Source organism: Mustelus asterias, unplaced genomic scaffold (genome assembly GCF_964213995.1).
Source record: "Mustelus asterias unplaced genomic scaffold, sMusAst1.hap1.1 HAP1_SCAFFOLD_106, whole genome shotgun sequence".
NCBI lineage: Eukaryota > Metazoa > Chordata > Chondrichthyes > Carcharhiniformes > Triakidae > Mustelus > Mustelus asterias.
In genome coordinates this window covers 445,376-469,683 of record NW_027590150.1, presented here as the reverse complement: position 1 = coordinate 469,683, position 24,308 = coordinate 445,376, and the positions used below count along the sequence as shown (strand labels likewise).

The 24,308-nt window shown below is 44.6% G+C and overlaps 1 protein-coding gene and 2 non-coding genes across 3 annotated transcripts in view; 1 reads left to right on the top strand and 2 right to left on the bottom strand.

Annotated features, from left to right (window-relative positions):
* LOC144484402 (uncharacterized) overlaps nucleotides 1-24,308 on the top strand; it is a 529,373-nt gene that overhangs the window by 468,820 nt on the left and 36,245 nt on the right. The window lies entirely within an intron of this gene.
* On the bottom strand, nucleotides 3,346-3,418 carry trnar-acg (transfer RNA arginine (anticodon ACG)). Its single transcript has one exon. It is a non-coding gene; the product is annotated as a tRNA-Arg (tRNA).
* trnap-agg (transfer RNA proline (anticodon AGG)) lies at nucleotides 8,039-8,128 on the bottom strand. Its single transcript is given in 2 exon segments — nucleotides 8,039-8,074; nucleotides 8,093-8,128. It is a non-coding gene; the product is annotated as a tRNA-Pro (tRNA).

Below are 24,308 nucleotides of genomic sequence, written 5' to 3'. Positions count from 1 at the left end.
AGTTGTCCATTGGTAGTTGAGATCAACCACATTGTTTTGGCTTTGGAGTCACGTGTAGGCCAGACCAGGTAAGGACGGCAGATTTCATTCCCCAAAGTACATGAGTGAACAAAGTGGGTTTTTCCGACAATCGACAATGGCTTCATGGTCGTCAATAGATTCTTAGTTGTTGATATTGTTTTAGTTGAATCGGGTCCGCACAACATTCGCTGAGTTTCTGGATTAATAGTCTCAGGATAATACCCCTCGGCCATCACCTCTCCTGTTGTGAATATCAGCAATACCGAAAATGTATAGAAGCACCACAGAGTGAATCATGCTCTATTTATAGCCCAATATTATTACCATTCTCTGCTCCGTTCATCTTGTCACTCTGGGGCAATGTTTTTTTTTCATACCAGGCTCCCTCTGGTTTCTGTCATTGCGTCTCTCAGTCCACAGTAATACACCGCGCTTTCCGACAGCCGCAGCTCACACATGCTGAAGTTCCCCTCGCTTTTCGACCTCTCGATATATGCAGAAAATAGTGTTCCCACACCCTTTGCACTGGAAATATCTTCATAATAAGAGATATAGATCAAGAAGATGGGGGCTTTCTCCGTTCTTTTTGCTGGGAACTTTCTCCCGGTCCTGGCGATACAATTGAATGTAATATGCACCAGCTGCTGTGCCGTTAATCTATTGGTCACCGGGGCATTGAGTTTAAAAAATGGCGAGTCCTATTGCAGCTTTATAGCACGTTAGTTAGGCCGTACTTGGAATATAATTTTCAATTTTGATCGCCACACTACCAGAACGATGTTGAGGCTTTGGAGAGGGTGCAGAAAAGATTTACCAGGATGTTGCCTGGCATGGAGAGCATCAGAATCATAGAAACCCTGCAGTACAGAAGGAGGCCATTCGGCCCATCGAGTCTGCACTGACCACAATCCCACCCAGACCCTACCCCCACATGTACACGTTAATCCCTCAAACCTACGCATCTCAGAACTCTAAGGGGCAATTTTAGCATGACTAATAAACCTAACCCGCACATTTTTGGACTGTGGGAGGAAATCCGAGCACCTGGAGGAAACCCACGCTGACACGAGGAGAATGTGCTTACGCTACAGACCGTGACCAAAGCCGGGAATCAAACCCAGGTCCCTGGAGCTGTGAGGAAGCAGTGCTAACCGCTGTGCTACCATGCCGCCCATTAGCTAAGAAGAGAAGTTGGAGAAACTTGGTTTGTTCTCACTTGAACGACGGAGGTTGAGGGACGACCTGATACAAGTCTACAAGATTCTGAGGGGCATGGCTAGAGTGGATAGTCAGAAGGTTTTTCCCAGGGTGGAAGAGTCAATTACTAAGGGGCATAGGTTTAAGGTGCGAGGGGCAAGGTTTAAAGGAGATTAATGAGGTAAGTGTTTTACACCGAGTGTGATGGGTGCCTGGAACACGCTGCCGGAGGAGGTAGTGGAAACAGATACGATAGTGACATTTAAGGTGCGTCCGGACAAATATATGAGTAAGATGGGAATAGAGGGATATGGTCCCCGGAAGGATAGCGGGTTTTAGTTCAGTCGGGCAACATGATCGGTCCAGGCTTGGAGGGCCTAAGAGCCTGTAACTTTCTTTGTTCTTTGTTCTTTGAGTCCCATTCAAACTTCATCGCTGTAACCGGCTCCTTTGATATTGAGTCTCCAGTAGTGACACCGGCAGAAATTTAGAAATATTGAAAGTTAAGGTGTTATTATCATTCTATTGTAACTCATAACATCAGAACACGGATCACATTATCATCTACAGCAAAGCGGACCTAAATTACTGTCGACATCGCTTGCAAGAAGAAGTTTATGTCCCTTGTAGACTTACCAGGCAAAAGAGCTGAAACAGTGAGAAACGAATACAAAATGATACCCAACATGTTTGCAGCGAGTTTATTGCGGAATTAAACAGAATGGGTTCAATCTGTAATTGTTTGGGTGAAGATATTTACATGTATTTCCGGTCTCTCCAGCGATTGGTTAGTTCCCAAACGAATCAACTGGTGACGTCCAATCATGTCCCTGATTCTCCAATTCATCCAATCAGCTCACAGACCCTTTGTTCTCCAGTTTATTACGTCAGAGCAGGGCCAGTGAATCAATGAAGTTGTTTTCCCCACAGCGGGACCGAAACGAGGATTCACCGCAATGTTGGCCCTTTGGCCAAGACAGCTTCTGAGGTGGTGACAATGAGGTAAATGGTTAATGTTGTCCTTGTAACAATGTCGGGAGTTCCCATTCAACAGTCTGAATATTTTGCATATCCTTTTTCACGTTATATGATATTGAAAATATCTACAACGAAGAACGAATGGTCCAAAATACCCTTTTTGATTTTGATGCCCTTGCATTTAATATCAGCGGGGTTCTTGTCAAACATTTTGGAGGGCCGAAGGGCCTGTTTCCTGTGCTGTACTGTTCTCAACAGTGGGTGGGGGCGGTGGCCGGGGAAGGGGTGTGCTTCCACAGGTTGATCTTCAGATTCAATGTCACCGAGGAGATCCATCTACCTGCCTAAAGAATGTTCCTGGAGACCCATCTTCTTTCTCAGGAGGTCCATGTCCACCTCAGAATTTCTATTACCTAAATTGACCTCATCCAAAACTCTCGGAGGCAATGAGTTCCAGGTCCTGAGCATTCGCTGTGGAAAAAATGTTGCTTCCAAATCTTCTTCGCCCCCGCCTTGCCCAATATCTTAAAATTTGCCCCTCCCCCTCTAAACTTGCCCTAATCTAGTCCACCTCGATTAAATCGCTCCTCAATCTCCTTCGCTCCAATGGACAACAATCCCAGCATCACAAACCAGAAACTTCTGGCTAATTTGAACTTTTCAAAACTAAACTTACTCCAAAGAAATTCCTCCATCTGATTTAACTGAAATTTGTCAACTTTTAAAAAACATTTCTGTGTATTTTGCTTCTTAAAATTAAACATGTTTAATCAGAGTTCATCAACGTTTTAGAAAGTGTTTTCACTATTTTGAAAAATGTAATGTTTCCACGTATTTTTCGAGAAATTTCCACCTTTTTAAAAGGTAGCTTAAACTTGCTAACATATTTTCCCCGAATACTTTAACGAGAATTCGTCATTTAAAGAAACTATTTTTTAAATAAAAACTTAATTGAACTTTATCAGTATTTTTTTCTTAAAATAGTCAACATTTTTTTGAACAATCATTGGCTAAGATAAATTTCATCACAGAAGCTGACTGCATTTGGTCAAAACATTTCTCTGAATTGGTCCAAAATTTGTGAAAACACATTTTTCATCCACACGAATATTGTTAAAATCCACATGAACTACTGTTAAATTATTACACCGAGCCAGTCAGGAGTCGAACCTGGAATCTTCTGATCCGTAGTCAGACGCGTTATCCATTGCGCCACTGGCCCACAGCAAAACCACATGCAGCAATGTTTACATATCGGTCCGAGGCTTCAAAATCGGCAGAAACATGGTCAAAACATTTTAGTGAGGAAATGTTGCATAATTAAAATTTTCTCTACTCACTTACAGTAATTCTACTTTGCCTTGAATTGCGTTAACCTGCTGTGTTGGAATTCGAACCCTGGTTCCCAAAGCTTCAGCCTGCTTCTCTGCTTTATCAATCCAGCGTCAACAACATGACTCGAAACCGTACCCCTCCCGCCAGTGAATCCACGATTGAATATTACCTGAATGTAGTATCTTACAATCATATGACATTGGCCCTTACTTGAGCCTCAAAATACATTCAGGAAAAGACAAAAGTGCGGAAAATTCACGACAAACTGAGCAGGAAAGAAGACACACCTATTCTGACTCAGCACGCATGTTATCAGTTTATTCAGTGGCTAAAAGAGCAGGGCAGAGGATGGGAATCCTATGGGAGTAACTCATCTCCCGACTCCCACAAAACAGTCCACGATCGACGTGGCACAAGTCAGGAGTGCGATAGAATATTCTCCACTTGTCTGCATGATGCAGGAATCCACCAAAGGCATTTTAGACAGCATCTCCCAAACCCAAGACCGCTTCCACCTGGCAGCTCCCCTGCCAGCCCCCCCCCCCCCCCCCGCCCCCTCTCCCCCCCTCCCCCCTCCAACGCCACACAGCCAACACCACACTCAATTCCCTCAGCATTCTGATTTGGAAATATATCGCCGTTCCTTCACTGTCATTGGGACAAATTCGTGGACTTCCCTCCCTAACAGCACTGTAAGTGTACCTGTACAAATGGATTACAACGTTTCAAGAAGGCAGCTCACCACTACTTTCTCAAGGCTAAATACTGATGGGCAGTGCATGCTGATCTAGCCAGCGACACCCACATGAACAAAAAGAAACATCCAGGCAGCTCACTGAACCCATAATCATGGGGCCAGCTGAAGAGGTGAATGGAGATAAAATGAACGTCAAGTTACATAGCCAACCCTGTTGATCATATCTTTATTTTCGAGCGAGTGTGTTGTGCTGATAGTTTCCTCACAGTTTGTGCTCAGGTTCTCAAACGAAACCCCATGTGGACCAATCCCAAAGTCTGCAATGCAAAGAAAAAAACAAAATCTGCAGCTCATGAAATCTGATCAAATCTTCGTGGGAGAGAGGGGCACAGTGGCTAGTTCTGCTGGCTCACAATACCAGGGACCTGGTTTCGATTCTGGGGTTAGTCACTGTCTATGTGGATGGAGATATACAGCTTTTTAAAGTTGCAGCAGTAGCTCACCGATAGTCCCAGTAACCTAACGCGTAAGGCACTGGCTTCCTAAACCAGGGAGCGTGTGTTCGAGTCACTTCTGGGATGCGGCTTATTTTAACACTTAGGTGTCCAACATTGGCAAATGCATTTCTTGCCAACTAATCCTGGCTATTTCTGGGCAGATATGTTTTGGGTGGTACATTGGTTAGCACTGCCGCCTCAAAACGCCAGGGTCCGAGGTTCAAATCTGGCATCGGGTCGCTGTCTGTGTGGAGTTTGCACATTCTCCCCGTATCTGCATGGGTTTCCTCCGGGTGTTCCGGTTTCCTCCCATTGTCCAAAGGTGTGCGGCTAATGTTGATTGACCGTGTTAAATTGGCCCTAGTGTCAGGGGTATTAGCAGGGTGAATGCATGTAGTTACAGGAGTGGGGCCTGGATGGGGTTGTGGTCAGTACAGACTTGATGGGCCGAATTGGCCTTGTTCTGTACTCAGGGATTCTATGATTCTAATGGAACCTTATAACATTCTGACCGGATGAAACAGGGTAGATTCAGAAAGAATGTTCACGTTAGTGGGGAGTCCAGGGCTGGGGATTATAGTTTGAGGATAACGGCTGAGATGATGAGACTTCCTTCAGCCAGAGAGTGGTGAATCTGCAGAGTTCACTCCCACAGAAAGTCGTTGAGGCCAAACACTATGATTTCAAGAGAAGTTTAATATACTCTTGGTGCTAAATGGCGGATCAGGGTATTGAATTTGATTATCAGGCACGGTAGGGGTGGCACGGTAGCACATGGTTAGCACTGCTGCTTCACAGCTCCAGGGTCCCGGGTTCGATTCCCTGCTCGGGTCACTGTCTGTGTGGAGTTTGCACATTCTCCTCGTGTCTGCGTGGGTTTCCTCCGGGTGCTCCGGTTTCCTCCCACAGTCCAAAGATATGCGGGTTAGGTTGATTGGCCAGGTTCAAAATTGCCCCTTAGAGTCCTGAGATGCGTAGGTTAGAGGGATTAGCGGGTAAATATGTGGGGGTAGGGATAGGGCCTGGGTGGGATTGTGGTCGGTGCAGACTCGATGGGCCGAATGGCCTCCTTCTGCACTGTAGGGTTTCTATGATTCTATGAATGGTAGATGATGTTCCAATGACCTCCTCCTGCTTCCGATGTTTTGATGTAACAGGGATAAGAAGAAACAGTAGGGTTAGTCTCGGATTTTAACTCGGGATCTCGGTGGTTAAGGCATACCAAAATGCGATTCATACCCCTACACCAAGGAGCCTATAAGCAGCCACTGATTGAAAGAAAAGATGCTCTGTTGGCCATTCAAAGCCGATCAGATAACTGCAGCGAAGGCGGAAGATGCTGCATAAACTTAGGAATTCAGGCAGAATTTGTGGACAGGGAAACAAAGCTCATCTTTTACGTCCATGGCCTTTCATTACAACAGGAAAAGGTGAAAAATGTGGGAATTTGAAACGACTGAAACTCAGGAGGGAGGAAATGTAACAACAGGAAGAGTGTGGAAGTCAGGAGAAATGAAACTATTTGATTTAGTTTTATTTATTATTGTCACGTAATAGTATGCTGTGAAAAGCATTTTCACTTGCGCGCTATACAGACAAAGCGTACTGTTCATAGAGAAGGAAACGGGAGTGCAGAATGTGGTATTGCAGTCACTGTCAGGGTGTAGACAAAGATCAACTTAATGCAAGGTAATGGCCATTCAAAAGTATGATGGCTGCAGGGAAGAAGCTGTTCTTGAGTCGGCTAGCACGTGACCTCAGACTTCTGTATCTTTGTCTCGAAGGAAGAAGGTGGAAGAGAGAATGTCCGGGTGCGTGGGGTCCTTAACAATGCTGGCTGCTTTGCCGAGGCAGCAGGAAGCGTAGACAGAATTAATGGATGGGAGGCTGGTTTGAGTGATGGATTGGACTACATTCACGACCCTTTGTAGTTTATTGCGGTCTTGGGCAGAGCAGGAGCCATATCAAGCTGTGATACAACTCGAAAGAATGTTTTCTATGGTGCACCTGTAAAACTTGGTGACAGTTGTAGCTGACATGCCAAATTTCCTAAGTCTTCTGAGAAAGTAGAGGCGTTGATGGGCTTTCTTCACTATAGTGTCGGCATGGGAGGCCAGGACAGGCTGTTGGTGATCTGGAGACCTAAAAACCTGAAGCTCTCGACACTTTCTACTTCGTCCCCTTTGATGGAGACAGGGGCATGTTCTCCTCTACGCTTTCTGAAGTCAATGACAATCTCCGTTTTGTTGACATTGAGGGAGAGATGACAGAAATGAGAAAATACTTTGCGGTTCACGGCCTCAGGGTGAGGTCCGCACTAAATCAGAAAATGAGTACACCACAGAATAAGGCCATGCTAAGGAATGGCAATATAATTCCAAGTCAGGATGGTGAGTGACTTGGAGGAGAACTTACAGATGGTGGTGTTCCCATGTGTCTACTACCCTTGTCCTTCTGGATGGAAGTGGTCGTGGGTTTCGAAGGTGCTGTCTAAGGATCGTTGGTAAATTGCTGCTCTGTATCTTTTAGATAATACACATCGCTGCTCCTGAGCGTCGGTTGTGGCGGGATTGAATGCTTGAGGATGTGGTGCCAATCAAGCGGGCTGCTTTGTCCTGGATGATGTCAATCTTCTTGTGTGTTGTTGGAGCTGCACCCATCCAGGCGAGGTGGGAATATTCCATCACGCTCCTGACTTGTGCCTTGTAGATGGTGGACAGGCTCTGGGGAGTCAGGAGGTGAGTTATTCGCCACAGTATTCCTGGCCTCTGACCTGCTCTTGTAGCCATTGTGTTTATGTGGCGAGTCCAATTGAGTATCTGGTCAATGGTAACCGTAAGGATGTTAACAATGGGGGATTCAGTGATGGAACAACTATTGACTGTCAAGAGGCGGTGGTTAGATTTTCTCTTATTTGTGATGGACGTTGTCTGGCATTTGTCTGGCGCGAATGTTACTTGCCACTTGTCAGCCCAAAGTCTAATATAATGCCGCACACTGCGGACTTTCAAAATCTGAAATAAAAACAGAAAATGCTGGGTTATGTCAGCATTTCTGGAAGTATCTGTGCAGCGAGAATCAGAACTAACGCTTCCCGTCCAGCTGTCACGTGGCAGGCGCAGATGGGTGTCCGCGCCTGCCATGTGGGTGTCCCCGCCTGCCATGTGGGTGTCCCAGTGGGCTCTATCCGTGCTGTAAGATTCTGTGCCTTTATGACTCTTTTTCGGAGCCAGTCAGCAGAAAGCCATCCCGCCGTTTGCACCTTAAATAAATCAAAATATCTCCTTTCGAACACAATATTTCGGTCAAAACGGGGCTCGTCCGGGATTTGAACCCGGGACCTCTCGCATGCTAATGGGGCGAGGTACCCTAAGCGAGAATCATACCCCTAGACCAACGAACCTGCACGTTAGTAGCTAACAAAATAAAAATTGTTTAACTTTCTACAAAGCAGTTCTGACACCTCGAGTGAAAGCCGAAATTGATTAAATAACTTACCGCATCAGCATTTGTGGACTTTAAGTTCCAGCAAAATATCCGTCCAATATTGTTACCTCGACTGTTTGCAACTGGGGGTTTTTGTTTATAAAGTACACATGTTACAGTCAATAATTTTAACCAGCAACTTCAACATGTGACAACTCTGAGTCTGCCTTTGAAACTTGATCACTTTTGAAAGGTGTGGTCTGTCTGATGACATGGTTCACCTGGGAGATCTGTGGGTTTGTGTGAAAGGATCGGGGAGCGATTGGACTTGATGTGATAGTAATATGAGTAAAAACATGTCAAACTTCCCAACAGTGACAATCAGTAACCTCAGTGAGGGAAAACACTTAGACGGGACTGTATTGTCAGGTTCACTATGAGTAAATTTTCGCTGATTTTTAACCCCATGTGTTGTCCTGACAATGAATCATTGATTATCGACCTGTGCCAGATTTTGTATGAGGCCCGCGGGAGCCTCATTCACTGTGGCTCTCAGTGCACAGTAATACACGGTGCTGTCTGTCACCTTCAAATCTTTCATGGGCAAGTGAAAAGTGCTTTGTTTCAGGTTGAGATTCCCGCTGCAATGTAAAAAACCTTGAGACCCGTACATTCGCGGCTCTGAGCAGTCAATGAGGAGCTCGGTGTGTATACTGGCGATACCAGAACAGTAATGTTGTACAGTTAAACTCTGTCCCGAGTAACTGCAGGGTATTGCTGAATCTTCACCCTCTGCTGCTTCAACACCTGGTCCTGACTGGGACACTGAGTCACCGTTACTCATGTCTGAAAATAGGTAACAGACACGCAGTGGGTTAGAAGGAGTAACAACAATGGAATAATCCCCTCCAGATGGAAATGGGGAATGAATGTGGTGACTGGCAGATTTCACGCAGAAGTTCAAAATGACAGACCTGTAATCAGGACAATAACCAGAGTGAGACAGAGTTTCACCCCCATGGTTCGAGTCTGAACAGCAGAAACAGAGAGACTGATCACTGTCTGAATCAGATCTGCAATTGGAGATGTTGAAACAGTCAGGGGGATGTTATGAGGTCCAAAGTGACTCCATCTCTCCGCCCATCTTTACATCTTCAAACAGACGCTTCCTTTAGAAAGGGATTGTGATCTTTCATAAGTGATCAGAGAGTACTCTCCCGTGGACAGCACAGCCGCATATTGGAAACAGGGACACACGCGGCAACCTGAAAAGACTGACACTTATAGAGAACATTGAATCATAGAACCCCTACAGTACAGAAGGAGGCCATTCGGCCCAGCGAATCTGTACCGACCACAATTCCACCGAGGCCCTATTCCCGTAACCGCACACATAATCTCCCTGACACTAGGGGTCAATTTATCATGGCCAATCCACCTAATCCGCACATCTTTGGTCTGTTGGAGGAAACCACAGCACCCGAGGAAACCCAGCAGACATGCGGAGAACAGATAGACACACGGTCACGTGGAAAGACCAACACGAATAAGGATATATAACCATATAGATATATGCCCAGACAGTGACATCAATTCTAACGTCCCTCGTTATAAATCCAGAATTATTCTGCAGATTTCTGACACCTATTAGTTTGCGTTGCTAACCATGATAATGCATGAATACCTCCACCTCCGTGTTCACTGGAAGTCTCAGATACTGCACAGAATCAACACAGAGACCAGTAAACTAAGTGATAGATTCCCAAACCGATCGACTCAAACATAGAGTCATAGAGTCAAAGAACAAAGAACAATACAGCACAGGAACAGGCCCTTCGGCCCTCCAAGCCCGCGCCGCTCCCTGGTCCCAACTAGACCATTCTTTTGTATCCCTCCATTCCCACTCCGTTCATGTGGCTATCTAGATAAGTCTTAAACGTTCCCACCACCTCCACCACCTTGCCCGGCAGCGCATTCCAGGCCCCCACCACCCTCTGTGTAAAATACCTCCTTCTGATATCCGTATTAAACCTCCCCCCCCCCCCCCCTCCACCCCTCATCTTGAACCTATGACCCCTCATGAACGTCACCACCGACCTGGGAAAAAGCTTCTCACCGTTCACTCTATCTATGCCTTTCATAATTTTATACACCTCTCTTAGGTCACCCCTCTTCCTCCGTCTTTCCAGTGAGAACAACCCCAGTTTACCCAATCTCTCCTCATAACTAAGCCCTTCCATACCAGGCAACATCCTGGTAAACCTCCTCTGCACTCTCTCTAAAATCTCTGGAGGTTTACAGCATGGAAACAGGCCCTTCGGCCCAACTTGTCCATGCCGCCCGTTTTTGTTTAAACCCCTCAGCTAATCTCAATTGCCCGCATTTGGCCCATATCACTCTATACCCATCGTACCCATATACTATCTAAATGCTTTTTAAAAGATAAACTTGTAACGGCCTCTACTAATACCTCTGGCAGCTTGTTCCACGAGACACACGGACAATCACTAAGAAAGATAACCAAGCAGATTGGCACAGCCATTGACACACAAAAGAGACATGAACTCATTGGCAACGTAAAAAGCGTGCTAGCTCCAGAGTAAACTTCCTGAACTGGAATTCCCTGGTGTGGTGTAAGTGCGGCAATATCGTGTTAGATACTCATTGCGATGGAACACAACATTTTAACAACAGGAGCAGCCAGAAATCTATTTCTCATCAATGGTGATCATTGATTGACAAATCGACGTGGACCCTTTTGCAGAATAAGCAATAATGGATATATTTATTTTTACGCCAAACATATTCTGGATGTGTCCGTGTGCAAAACATATTTACTAGTGTCACAACCAGGCTTACATTAATCCTGCAATTAATAATTCAAGTTACTGTGAAAATCCTCTCGTCGCCACATTCCGCCGCCTATTCGTGTACACGAAGGAGGAATTTCAATTGAACCCGGGTCCCTAGCATTGTGAAACAGCAGTACTAACCACTGTGCCACTGTGTTGGCCTATGTGAAGTCCGTGTGAATAAGACAGATTCTCCATCCATTCTCGAGGTTTTCGGATTGGATGTTCAGGACACAGGAGGACAGCACAAGAAGACTGCTTCAGGTGTAGGTGATTTATTCTCGTCTGTTATATTCCACACTCTGTGGAAGGTTGTGGAGTAAATGTAGTTATATTAGGTATAATTCAGAAATAATGAGGAGATGCTTCATCAGATTTAAATTCGTTTTGTAAAATCGATATAAAATCAATTGCAAAAATAAATATATGTTTACGTTGAAAACTATATCAGGAAGCTAAATCCAATACTTGCTGCCATTGGGTAAGGGAAAGGTTGTTAAAGCAAATTGTCCATGGATTCCGCAGAAACTCCTTCTTCAAATTGGGATTTTTCAATGACTTAAAAGGGAGAAACATCAACTTCATGGAATTAGAGGAGGAAATTGAAATTGGAACAAAGAACAGTTCAGGACAGGAACAGGCCCTTCGACCCATCAATCCCGCAACGACATCTTAATTATTCAGCTCCTCATAAAATAATTCGCAAAGATCTGATGGATTGATGAGCCTCTCATCGTTCTGTGACATTGTTAACCATTTTCAATCATTCTTAGATTAATGTGTCTCCAGCATTCCCAACGAATATTGCAACATATCAACTCAGCCCCATTGGGCTACGGAGCAGCCAACAGTTTCTGTGGTGTAGTGCTGATTGCATTTGCCTCACGCACGCAAGGGCCCACGTTCGAAATCGAGCAGAATCATTAATGACATTTGTCCATTAAGGTTGAGGGAAGTCTGTATAATTTCAGATTGTAGCTGAACATTATCCAAAACTCGATGTTACAGCCATGTTATATTTGCGCTCACCTCAAAAGCTTTCAGCAAAATCAGAAACCTTGTATTTTCATGACGCAATGAGAGGAAATAGATGTTCCTATTTTAAAACCGTGCACATATTAGCAATATTTTCAGCCCACTCCCGAATTTAATAGGTTTATAAATGCAGACTAACATAATTCATCACCAACTGAAACATGTCTAATAGTATTGTGTGCTCACAAATACAGATACAAGTGATACTGTAACTGAAGTAGAGAAAATGGAGAACATTTCCCCGAAGCATCTTTTTAAAATTGTTCTTCATAATAACGAAATAGGGAAAACCTCTCAGACAGAAGAGGAAATCGAGAATCAAAGCGGACCTTCTGGATCTCCTATAGATGAACGAGATTTAGGTGCCAGAATGTTTCACACACAGAATAAAGAGGGATCAAGTATAACTGGCAGATCATTCTTGAATCTCTTTCCTTTAAATATATTTGATTTGGTTTAAAGGCTGATCATGGTCAAACTCAAAAAAGCACCATTGGATGTGTATTACCCGTGACTCGATTTATTTTGTTGGTCAGTAATGTTTGCAATTTAATTTTGTATATTTCAGACATATTCAATTCGCAATGAGGACATCTGTGTTAAATAACTGGATTGATAGTAAATGTTGATTGCCGAACAAATACTGGATATAAGTGGTTGAAGTTAATCGATGGTATATGAGAATGACGCATTCACGATGGAGCAGAAATCATTGCTCCCTTAGACATTTGTCCGATGAATGTTTTTAAATTTTGAAATTCGAGACAAGTTGAGACATCACGTTGCAAGTAACGGTTGTCTCTTGCACGGAGGTACATGGACTCTCAGTCTAACCATTCGAACCTGCAGCAATAGAGCGGGGTTGAACAATGCAGTCAGACCAATTGCATATTCCAGAGATATTAAATTCAGAATTTGGACATATATATATTAAAAATCTGTATTGATATTAAAAATTGAATGATGATCCAAGGTGGATTGGGCATTGCCCCTCGGTTAGATTGATTAGCCATGGGGAAAGAGTAGCGTTGTGGGGACAGCAGGGGTAATGGCCTGGTTATGATACTCTGGCGTCGCTGCTGATTCGTTGGGCCGATTGGCCGTTTCTGCACTGATTCTATGAAACAGATACTGAGTATAATTGGTTGAAATTATTCGCAGGAAGATAAGAATGGCGCATTAATAATTGAGCACAAATCAGTGCTTCCTTAGATATTTGCCGGACGAACACTTTTTAATTTTGAAGAACAAGGTAAGTTGAGATATCGGGTTGAAAGTCAGGGATGTGCTGTTGTATTAAGTGACATGGGCCCTCAATCATACCATTCAAACCTGCAGCAACAAAGTGGAGTTAAACATTGTAGTCAGGGCCATTGAGGCCCCAATGCTAGCTGCAGTGGAGTGGTTATCCCGTTCCCCTAAAACACGAAGAGTCCCCGGTCCGAAACGGGGAAACAGCATTCGTTAAGCTTTCTCATGTAAGATGAGGGAAATCCTGTATGATTTCAGTTCGTTGCTGACCATTATCCGAATCTCGATATTACAACAATATTATATTTCCTCTGAACTCAACCTCAAATGGTTTCTGTGAATAAGAAACGCTGATTTTTTTGACGCACTGACAGGAAAGAAACGTCTCTACTTTGACAACCTGCACATAGTATCATCTTGTTCAGTGGACAACAAAATTTAATGGGTTCACAGGGGCAAACTAAAATAGCGAATCACCATCTGAAGCATGTCTAATAGGAGTGTGTGCTCAAAAAGACAAACACAAGTGATACTCAAAGTGAACTCGGGGAAATGGCGCACCTGCCGATAGCTCCTGTCAATGACCTCCTCACAATGGATAGTGAGGAGGTCATTGACAGGAGCTATCGGCAGGTGGTCACACCGGGACCACGGGAGGAGGGTAACTGGGTAACAGTGAGGAAGGAGAAAGCTCGGTTGATGGTGAGCACCCCGATGGATGTGCCCCTTAATAATAAGTACTCCTGTCTGAGTACTACTGGGGTGGACAGCCCACCTGGGGGAAGCAGCGGTGGCAGTGTCTCTGGAGCTGAGCCTGGCCCAGTAGTGCAAAAGGGTAAGGAAAGGAGGGTAGTGCTAATTGGGGACTCTACGGTGAGGGGGTCAGATAGGCGTTTTTGCGGACACAGACGGGACTCTCGGATGGTGGTTTGCCTCCCTGGTGCAGGGGTCCGGGATGTCTCTGGTCGAGTCCCAGAAATCCTGAAGGGGGAGGGAGAGGAGCCGAAGGTCGTGATGCATATAGGTACTGCTGACATAGGTAGGAAAAGGGAAGGGGTCATGAAAAGAGAATATAGGGAGTTAGGTAGACAGCTGAGAAAGAGGAATGCAAAGGTAGTAATCTCGGGATTGCTGCCTGTGCCGCGGGAGAGTGAGAACAGGAATCGGTGGAGAATGAATGCGTGGCTGAGGGTCTGGAGCAAGGGACAAGGATTTGGGTACTTGGATCATTGGGACCTCTTTAGGGGCAGGTGTGACCTGTTTAAAAAAGACGGGTGGCACTTGAATCCCAGGGGGACCAATATCCTGGCGGGAAGGTTGGCTAAGGCTACTGGAGAGACTTTAAACTAGAAAGGTTGGGGGGAGGGAATCGAAATGAGGGGACTGAGAGCGAGGAGGTTAGCTCGGAAATAGATAAGGAATGTAAACAGGGTAAGAGGGAGGTTAGACGAGTGATGGAGAAGGGAAGTGCTCAGGCTGAAGGTCTGAGATGTGTCTATTTTAATGCCAGGAGTGTAGTGAATAAAGTGGATGAGCTTAGAGCGTGGATTGCTGCTTCGAATTGTGATGTGGTGGCCATTACGGAGACTTGGATGTCTCAGGGACAGGACTGGGTGCTTCAGGTGCCGGGTTTTAGATGTTTCAGGAAGGACAGGGAGGGAGGCAAGAGAGGGGGGGGGAGTGGCACTGTTGATCAGGGATAGTGTCACGGCTGTAGAGAAGGTGGACGCCGTGGAGGGATTGACTACGGAGTCTCTGTGGGTGGAGGTTAGGAACAGGAAGGGGTCGGTAACGTTGCTGGGTGTTTTCTATAGGCCGCCCAATAGTAACAGAGATGTTGAGGAGCAGATGGGGAAACAGATCCTGGAGAGATGTAGGAATAACAGAGTTGTCGTGATGGGAGATTTTAATTTCCCAAACATAGATTGGAATATCCCTAGGGCTAGGGGTTTGGATGGAGAGGAGTTTGTTAGGTGTGTCCAGGAGAGTTTCCTGACACAGTATGTGGATAAGCCTACTAGAGGAGAGGCTGTACTTGATCTGGTGCTGGCTAATGAACCTGGACAGGTGGAGGATCTCTCGGTGGGTGAGCATCTTGGGGATAGCGATCATAATTCTATCTCCTTCACGATAGCATTGGAAAGAGATAGGATCAGGCAGGCTAGGAAAGTGTTTCTCTGGAGTAAAGGGAAATACAGTGTCATCAGGGAGGAAATTAGACGGGTAAATTGGAAGGAGGCATTCTTGGGGAAAAGTACCAAAGGAAAGTGGAGGATTTTCAAGGAATGTTTGTCTGGAGCTCTGCATGACAACGTTCCGATGAGACAGGGGGGTGTTGGTAGGGTACGGGAACCGTGGTGCACGAAGGTTGTGATGAACCTGGTGAATAAGAAAAGAGAGGCGTACAGAAGGTTCAGAGAGCTAGGAGGTGTTAAGGATTTAGAGGAGTATACGGGATGTAGGAAGGAGCTTAAGAAGGAAATTACGAGAGCGAGAAGGGGTCATGAGAAGGCCTTGGCGGGTAAGATTAAGGAGAATCCCAAGGCTTTCTACAAATATGTCAAGAGTAAAAGGATGAGATGTGAAGGCATAGGACCCTTAAAAGGTGAAGGGGGAAAAGTTTGTGCGGAACCGTTAGAAATGGCGGAGCTGCTTAATGAATACTTTACCTCGGTATTCACGGTGGAAAGGGATCTGGGTGGTTGTACTGCTGGTTTGCGGTGGACAGAAAGGATCGAGCATGTGGACATAAAGAAAGAGGATGTGTTGGAACTATTGAATGGCATCAAGGTTGGTAAGTCGCCGGGACCGGATGGGATGTACCCCAGGTTACTGTGGGAGGCGAGGGAGGAGATTGCGGAGCCTTTGGCGATGATCTTTGCATCGTCGATGGAGACGGGAGAGGTTCCGGAGGATTGGAGGATTGCAGATGTGGTCCCTATATTCAGGAAAGGGAACAGGGACAGCCCGGGAAATTACCGACCGGTGAGTCTAACCTCAGTGGTTGGTAAGTTGATGGAGAGGATCCTGAGAGAAGTTTAGTATGATCAAAAGTAGTCAGCACGGCTTTGTCAAGGGCAGGTCGTGCCTTACGAAGGAAGAGCGGTGGATGTGGTCTATATGGACTTCAGCAAGGCGTTCGATAAGGTCCCCCATGCAAGACTTCTTGAGAAAGTGAGAGGGCATGGGATCCAAGGGGCTGTTGCCTTGTGGATCCAGAACTGGCTTGCCTGCAGAAGGCAGAGAGTGGCTGTGGAGGGGTCTTTCTCTGCATGGAGGTCAGTGACCAGTGGAGTGCCCCAGGGATCTGTTCTGGGACCCTTGCTGTTTGTCATTTTCATAAATGAACTGGATGAGGAAGTGGAGGGATGGGTTGGTAAGTTTGCTGACGACACCAAGGTAGGTGGTGTTGTGGATAGTTTGGAGGGATGTCAGAAGTTGCAGCGAGACATAGATAGAATGCAAGACTGGGCGGAGAAGTGGCAGATGGACTTCAACCCGGATAAGTGTGTGGTGATCCATTTTGGCAGATCCAATGGGATGAAGCAGCAGTATAATATGAAGGGTACCATTCTTAGCAGTGTAGAGGATCAGAAGGACCTTGGGGTCCGGGTCCATAGGACTCTTAAATCGGCCTCGCAGGTGGAGGATGCGGTCAAGAAGGCGTACGGTGTACTGGCCTTCATTAATCGAGGGATTGAGTTTAGGAGTCGGGAGATAATGCTGCAGCTTTATAGGACCCTGGTTAGACCCCACTTGGAGTACTGCGCGCAGTTCTGGTCACCTCATTACAGGAAAGATGTTGAAGCCATTGAAAGGGTGCAGAGGAGATTTACAAGGATGTTGCCTGGATTGGGGGGCATGCCTTATGAGGATAGGTTGAGGGAGCTTGGTCTCTTCTCCCTGGAGAGACGAAGGATGAGAGGTGATCTGATAGAGGTTTACAAGATGTTGAGAGGTCTGGATAGGGTAGACTCTCAGAGGCTATTTCCAAGGGCTGAAATGGTTGCTACGAGAGGACACAGGTTTAAGGTGCTGGGGGGTAGGTACAGGGGGGATGTCAGGGGTAAGTTTTTCACTCAGAGGGTGGTGGGTGAGTGGAATCGGCTGACGTCGGTGGTGGTGGAGGCAAACTCGTTGGGGTCTTTTAAGAGACTTCTGGATGAGTACATGGGATTTAATGGGATTGAGGGCTATAGATAGGCCTAGAGGTGGGGATGTGATCGGCGCAACTTGTGGGCCGAAGGGCCTGTTTGTGCTGTGGCTTTCTATGTTCTATGTTCTATTTCCCAGAAGAATCTTTTTTTAAAATGTTGCTTCATCACATGGAAATCGGAAAAAAAACACTCAGACAGATGAGGAAATGGAGACTCAGTGCGGATCAACTAATCTTTCCTATAGCTGGCTGGAATTTATGCGCCTGAATGTTTCACACTTATAATAAAAAGGCTCAAGTATACCTAACAGATAATTGTTCAATCTCTTCCATTTAATTATAGTTGACTTTGTTTAAAAGCTGACGATGGCCAATCTCAAACAAACACCATGGGATCTGTATTACCCGGTGATTCGACTCTTTCAGTTGGCCAGTTATGTTTGCAATTCAGTGATATTCAAGTTCAGAGATATTCAATTCATAATGAAGACATATGTGTTAAATAACGCATTGATACTAAATATTGAAACAAATACTGAGTACAATTGTACAATGAGCTTTGACAAAGTGTCATCTGGACTCGAAACGTCAGCTCCTTTCTCTCCTTACAGATGCTGCCAGACCATATGAGATTTTCCAGCATTTTCTCCTTTGGTTTCAGAATCCATCATCCGCAGTAATTTGCTTTTATTAATGAGCACAAGTGGTTGAGATTATTCGAAGGAAGATGAATATGATGCATTAGTGAATGAGCAGAAATCATTGATCCCTTAGATATTTGCCAGGCGATCGCTTTCAAATTTTGAAGTTCAAGATAAGTTGAGCAATCACATTGAAAGTAACGGTTATCTTCCTGAAACAAGTGACATGGGCTCTCAGTCTAATCATTTGAAACTGCAGCAATACAGCGCAGTTGAAAATTGCAGAGAGGCGAAAGGTTCCCGGTTCAAAACCTGGCAGAAACATTTATTGAGCTTCCTAATTTAGATTGAGGAAAATCTGTATGATTTCAGTACAAAGAACAAAGAATATTACAGCACAGGAACAGGCCCTTCGGCCCTCCAACCCTGCACCGACCATGCTGCCCGAATTAACTAAAACCCCGATCCTTCCGGGGACCATATCCCTCTGTTCCCATTCCTATTCATGTACTTGTCAAGACGCCCCTTAAAAGTCACGACCGTATTCGCTTCCACTACTTCCCCTGGCAACAAGTCCCAGACACCCACGAAACCCTGTGTAAAAATTCTGCCTCGTACATCTCCTTTAAACCTTACCCCTCGCAACTTAAACCTATGTCCCCTAGTCATTGACTCTTCCACCCTAGGAAAAAAGCTTCTGACTATCCATTCTGTCCATGCCTCTCATAATCTTGTAGACTTCTATCAGGTCGCCCCTCAACCTCCGTCGCTCTAGTGAGAACAAACCAAGTTTCTGCAATCTCTCCTCGTAGCTAATCCTCTCCATACCACGCAACATCCTGGTAAATCTTTTATGTACCCTCTCCAAAGCTCCACATCCTTCTGGTTGTGTGGCAACCAGAATTCAACACGATATTCCAAGTGCGGCCTAAATAAGGTTCAATAAAGCTGCAACATGACTTGCCAATTTTTAAACTCAATGCCCCGGCCGATGAAGGCAAGCATGCGGTATGCCTTCTTGACTACCTTCTCCACCTGCATTGCCACTTTCAGTGACCTGTGTACTTGTACACCCAGATCCCTTTGCCTATCAATACTCTTAAGGGTGCTGCCATTTACTGTATATTTCCTATCTGTATTAGACCTTCGTTGCTGAACGTTATCCGAATCTTGATATTGCAGCCATATGATCTTTGCTCTGACCTCGGCCTCAAGTGCTTTCTGTAAAATAAGAATGTTGATAGCTTTGTGACGAAATGACAGGAAAGAAACATTTCGATTTTGACACTGTGCACATATTCGCATCACGTTCAGTCAACAACAGAATTTAATGAGTTTATGGGTGCAGATTAACGTAGCTAATCACCATCTGGAACTGTTCGAATTGTAGTATGTGCTCCAGGGGACTAACACAAGTGATACTGCAAGCGAACTATCGGAAATGGCGCACATTTCCCAGAATAATCTTTTTCTTTAATCGTTCTTCAAAACAAAGAAATAGGAAAAAAAAAACCACTCAGACAGATGAGGAAATCGAGACTTAGTGCGGATCTACTGGACTTTCATTTAAGTGTCCGGAATTTATGTGCCTTAATATTTCACGCCCATAATAAAAAAGACACAAGTGTCAATAGCAGATAATTCTTCAATCTCGTCTATTTAAATGTAGTTCACTTTGTTTAAATGTCGTTCGCTATGGTCAATCTCATAATTGTGATCTGTATTCCCCGGTGACTCGATTCATGTTGGTCAGTTATATTTGCAATTCTATTGTATTGAATTTCAGAGATATACAATTCATAATGAAGACATATGTGTTAAATAATGCATTCAGACTAAATACTGAAACAAATACTGAGTACAATTGTACAATGAACTTTGTTAAAGTGTCACCTGGATTCGAAACATCAGCTCATTTCTCTCCTTACAGGTGCTGGCAGACGTTTTGTGATTTACCAGCATTTTTTCGTTTGGTTTCCGATTCCAGTTTCCGCGGGAATTTGCTTTTATCGCTGAGTAAAATTGGTTGAGATTAGTCGAAGGAAGATGAGAATGATGCATTAATGAATGGCCAGAAATCATTGTTCCCTTAGATATTTGCCAGAAGAACGCTTTTAACTTTTGAAGTTCATGATAAGTTGAGCAATCAGATTGAAAGCAACGGTTATCTTCCTGAATTAAGTGACATGTGCTCTCAGTCTAACCATTGGAACCTGCAGCAGTTGAACATTGCGGACAGGCCGATTTGCTGCAGCTTGCGTCCAGCTGTTTCTGTAGTGTAGTGGTTATTATGTTCGTCTGACACGCGGAAGGATCCTGGTTCCAAACGAAGCAGAAACATTCATTAAGATTTCTCATGTCGGGTGAAGGAAAATTGCATGATTTCAGTTCGTTCCTCAACATTATCTGAACCTCGGTATTACAGGCATATTATCGGCTCTGACATCGGCCTCTAATGTTTTCTGTAAAATAAGAAATGCTGATTTTGTTTTGATGCACTGACAGGAAAGAAACGTTTCGATTTTGACACTGTGCACATATTCGCATCTCGTTCAGTCTACAACAGAATTTAATGGGTTTACAGGTGCAGACTGACATGGCTAATCACCGTCTGAAATATATCTAATAGTAGTGTCTGCTCCAGAAGACTGACACAAGTGATATTGTAAGTGATCTATCGGAAATGGCGCTCATTTCCCAGAAGATTCCATTTTAAAATCGTTGTTCACAACAAGGAAATAGAAAAAAAAACACTCAGACAGATGAGGGAATCGGGACTCAGTGCAGATCTTCTGGACTTTCCTATAAATGGTCGGAATTTATGCGCCTGAATATTTCACCCCCTAGATAAAAAAAAGGCCCAAGTGTCACGAAAAGTTCATTTTTGAATCACTTCCAATTAAACGTAGTTGACTTTGTTTAAAAGCTGGCTATGATCAATCTCAAAATTGCGATCTGTATTACCCGGTGATTCGATTCGTTCTGTTAGTCAGTTATGTTTGCAATTCTGTGACATTCAATTCCAGAGATATTCAATTAATAATGAAGACATATGTGTTAAATAATGCATTGATACTAAATATTGAAACAAATACTGAGTGCAATTGCTCAATTAGCTTTGACACAGTGCCATCTGGACTCGAATCGTCAGCCCTTCTCTCTCCTTACAGATGCTGAGATATTGCGAGATTTTCCAGCATTTTCTCTTTTGGTTTCCGATTCCAGCATCCGCAGTAATTACTTTTATTAATGAGTACAATTGTTTGAGATTATTCGAAGGAAGATGAGAATGATGCATTAATGAATGGGCAGAAATCATTGCTCCCTCAGATATTTGCCAGACGAAAGCTTTTAAATTTTGATGTTCAAGATAAGTTGTGAAATCAGGTTAAAAGTACCAGTTTTCTTCTTGAATTCAGTGACATGGGCTCTCAGTCTAACCATTGGAACCTGCAGCAGCGCAGCGCAGTTGGACATTGCAGACATGCCGATTAGCTAAAATATGCTGTCAGCTGTTCATGTAATGTCATGGTTATCACGTTCGCCTCACACTCGAAAGATTCCCGTATCAAAACCCGACAGAAACACTTTGGGACCTTTCTTATTAATGGCGTGCGAAGCCTGCATAGTTTAACTTCCGAGAATCACATACTGAAGAATGAGGCAATTCGGCCCATCGAAGCTGCACCGAACACAATCCCACCCAGGCCCTATCCCCATTACCCCATGTATTTACCTGGCTCGTCCCCCTGACACTAAGGGGCAATTTTGCATGGCCAACCCGCCTCACCCGCAACTCTCTGGACTGTAGGAGGAAACCAGAGGACCCGGGGAACCCCACACAGACACGGGGAGAACGTGCAAACTCAACACAGACAGTGACGCAAGCCAGGAATCGAACCCAGGTCTCTGTGAGACCGCAGTGCTAACCACTGTGATGCTGTGCCGCCCCCACTGTGCAACCATCATTGCTCAACGTTATGTGAATCTCGATGTTACACCAACTCAAATGCTTTTGGGAAAATCGGATCTTACAGTAACTCAATTGTCTTTAGGAAAATCAGAATTGCCGTGTTTTAGGATGCAATGGCAGGAAATAAATGTCTGTATTGTTTGTATGCATATTCGCAACCCGTTCAGTCCACAATAAAATTTAATGCGTTTACAGGTGCAGACTAAGAGCTTTAATCACCATCTGAAACATGTCTCCCAGCAGTGCGGGCTCATAAGGACAGACACAAGTGAAACTGTAACTGAACTAGAGGAAATGGCACACATTGCTTCGAAGCTTATTTTTAAAATTGTTCTTCCTGATAAAGAAATGGGAAAGACCATTCAGGCCGATGAGGAAATCGGAAATCAGTGCGAACCTCCTATAAGACCATAAGACCATAAGACATAGGAGCGGAAGTAAGGCCATTCGGCCCATCGAGTCCACTCCACCATTCAATCATGGTTGATTTCAACTCCATTTACCCGCTCTCTCCCCATAGCCCTTAATTCCTCGAGAAATCAAGAATTTATCAATTTCTGTCTTGAAGACGCTCAACGTCTCGGCCTCCACAGCCCTCTGTGGCAATGAATTCCACAGACCCACCACTCTCTGGCTGAAGAAATTTCTCCTCATCTCTGTTCTAAAGTGACTCCCTTTTATTCTAAGGCTGTGCCCCCGCGTCCTAGTCTCCCCTGTTAATGGAAACAACTTCCCTACGTCCATCCTATCTAAGCCGTTCATTATCTTGTAAGTTTCTATCAGATCTCCCCTCAACCTCCTAAACTCCAATGAATATAATCCCACGATCCTCAGACGTTCATCGTATGTCAGGCCTACCATTCCTGGGATCATCCGTGTGAATCTCCGCTGGACCCGCTCCAGTGCCAGTATGTCCTTCCTGAGGTGTGGGGCCCAAAATTGCTCACAGTACTCCAAATGGGGCCTAACCAGTGCTTTATAAAGCCTCAGAAGTACATCCCTGCTTTTGTATTCCAAGCCTCTTGAGATAAATGACAACATTACATTTGCTTTCCTAATTACGGACTCAACCTGCAAGTTTACCTTTAGAGAATCCTGGACTAGGACTCCCAAGTCCCTTTGCACTTTAGCATTATGAATTTTGTCACCGTTTAGAAAATAGTCCATGCCTCTATTCTTTTTTCCAAAGTGTACGACCTCGCACTTGCCCACGTTGAATTTCATCAGCCACTTCTTGGACCACTCTCCTAAACTGTCTAAATCTTTCTGCAGCCTCCCCACCTCCTCAATACTACCTGCCCCTCCACCTATCTTTGTATCATCGGCAAACTTGGCCAGAATGCTCCCAGTCCCGTCATCTAGATCGTTAATATATAAAGAGAACAGCTGTGGCCCCAACACTGAACCCTGCGGGACACCACTTGTCACCGGTTGCCATTCTGAGAAAGAACCTTTTATCCCAACTCTCTGCCTTCTGTCTGACAGCCAATCGTCAATCCATGTTAGTACCTTGTAGATGAAAGATATTTAAGCGCCAGAATGTTCGACACACAGAATAAAGAAGGATCAAGTATAACTAACAGATCATTCTTAAATCTCTTCCCTTGAAAGATATTTGCTTTTGTTTGAAAGCTGACTGCGGTCAATTTCAAAAAGGTACCATGGGATGTGTATTTCCCAGTGACTCGCTTTCTTTTGTTGGTCAGTCATGCTTGCAATTCAATGTTCTCTATTTCAGAGATATTCAATTCAGAATGAGGACATTTGAGTTAAATAAATGTATTGAAGTTAAAGGTTGAATCAAAAGAACCGGGAAGATGCAATGTGATTGGATGGGATTTCTTTTCTCCGCCCATTTTCGCATCAGCAAATTGTCACTTTCTGCAAAAGGAGACTGATGTTCGGTAAGTGATCAAAGAGCGCCCTCCCGTGGACAGTACAGCAGTGGTAACAGACGCAGAACCAAGATCTGAGATATCGGCACTCAGAGAATATCCAGGACAGCTACAACATTGGACAAGAGGAAACATCCGCTCAACATCCACACTGTTCGCACCCCTTAGGGTTTTGAAGGTTTCAGCCAATATGCCTCTTACTCTTCTAAACTCCCGTGGGTACAAACCTGACGGTACCATTCTTTCCTCATAAACTGACCCGCTCATAGCTGGTAATAGTTTAGTGAAACTCCTCTGAACTTTTTTCTAACGCATTAACATCTTTCTTAAGATAAGGAGACAAGTAGTGCACAC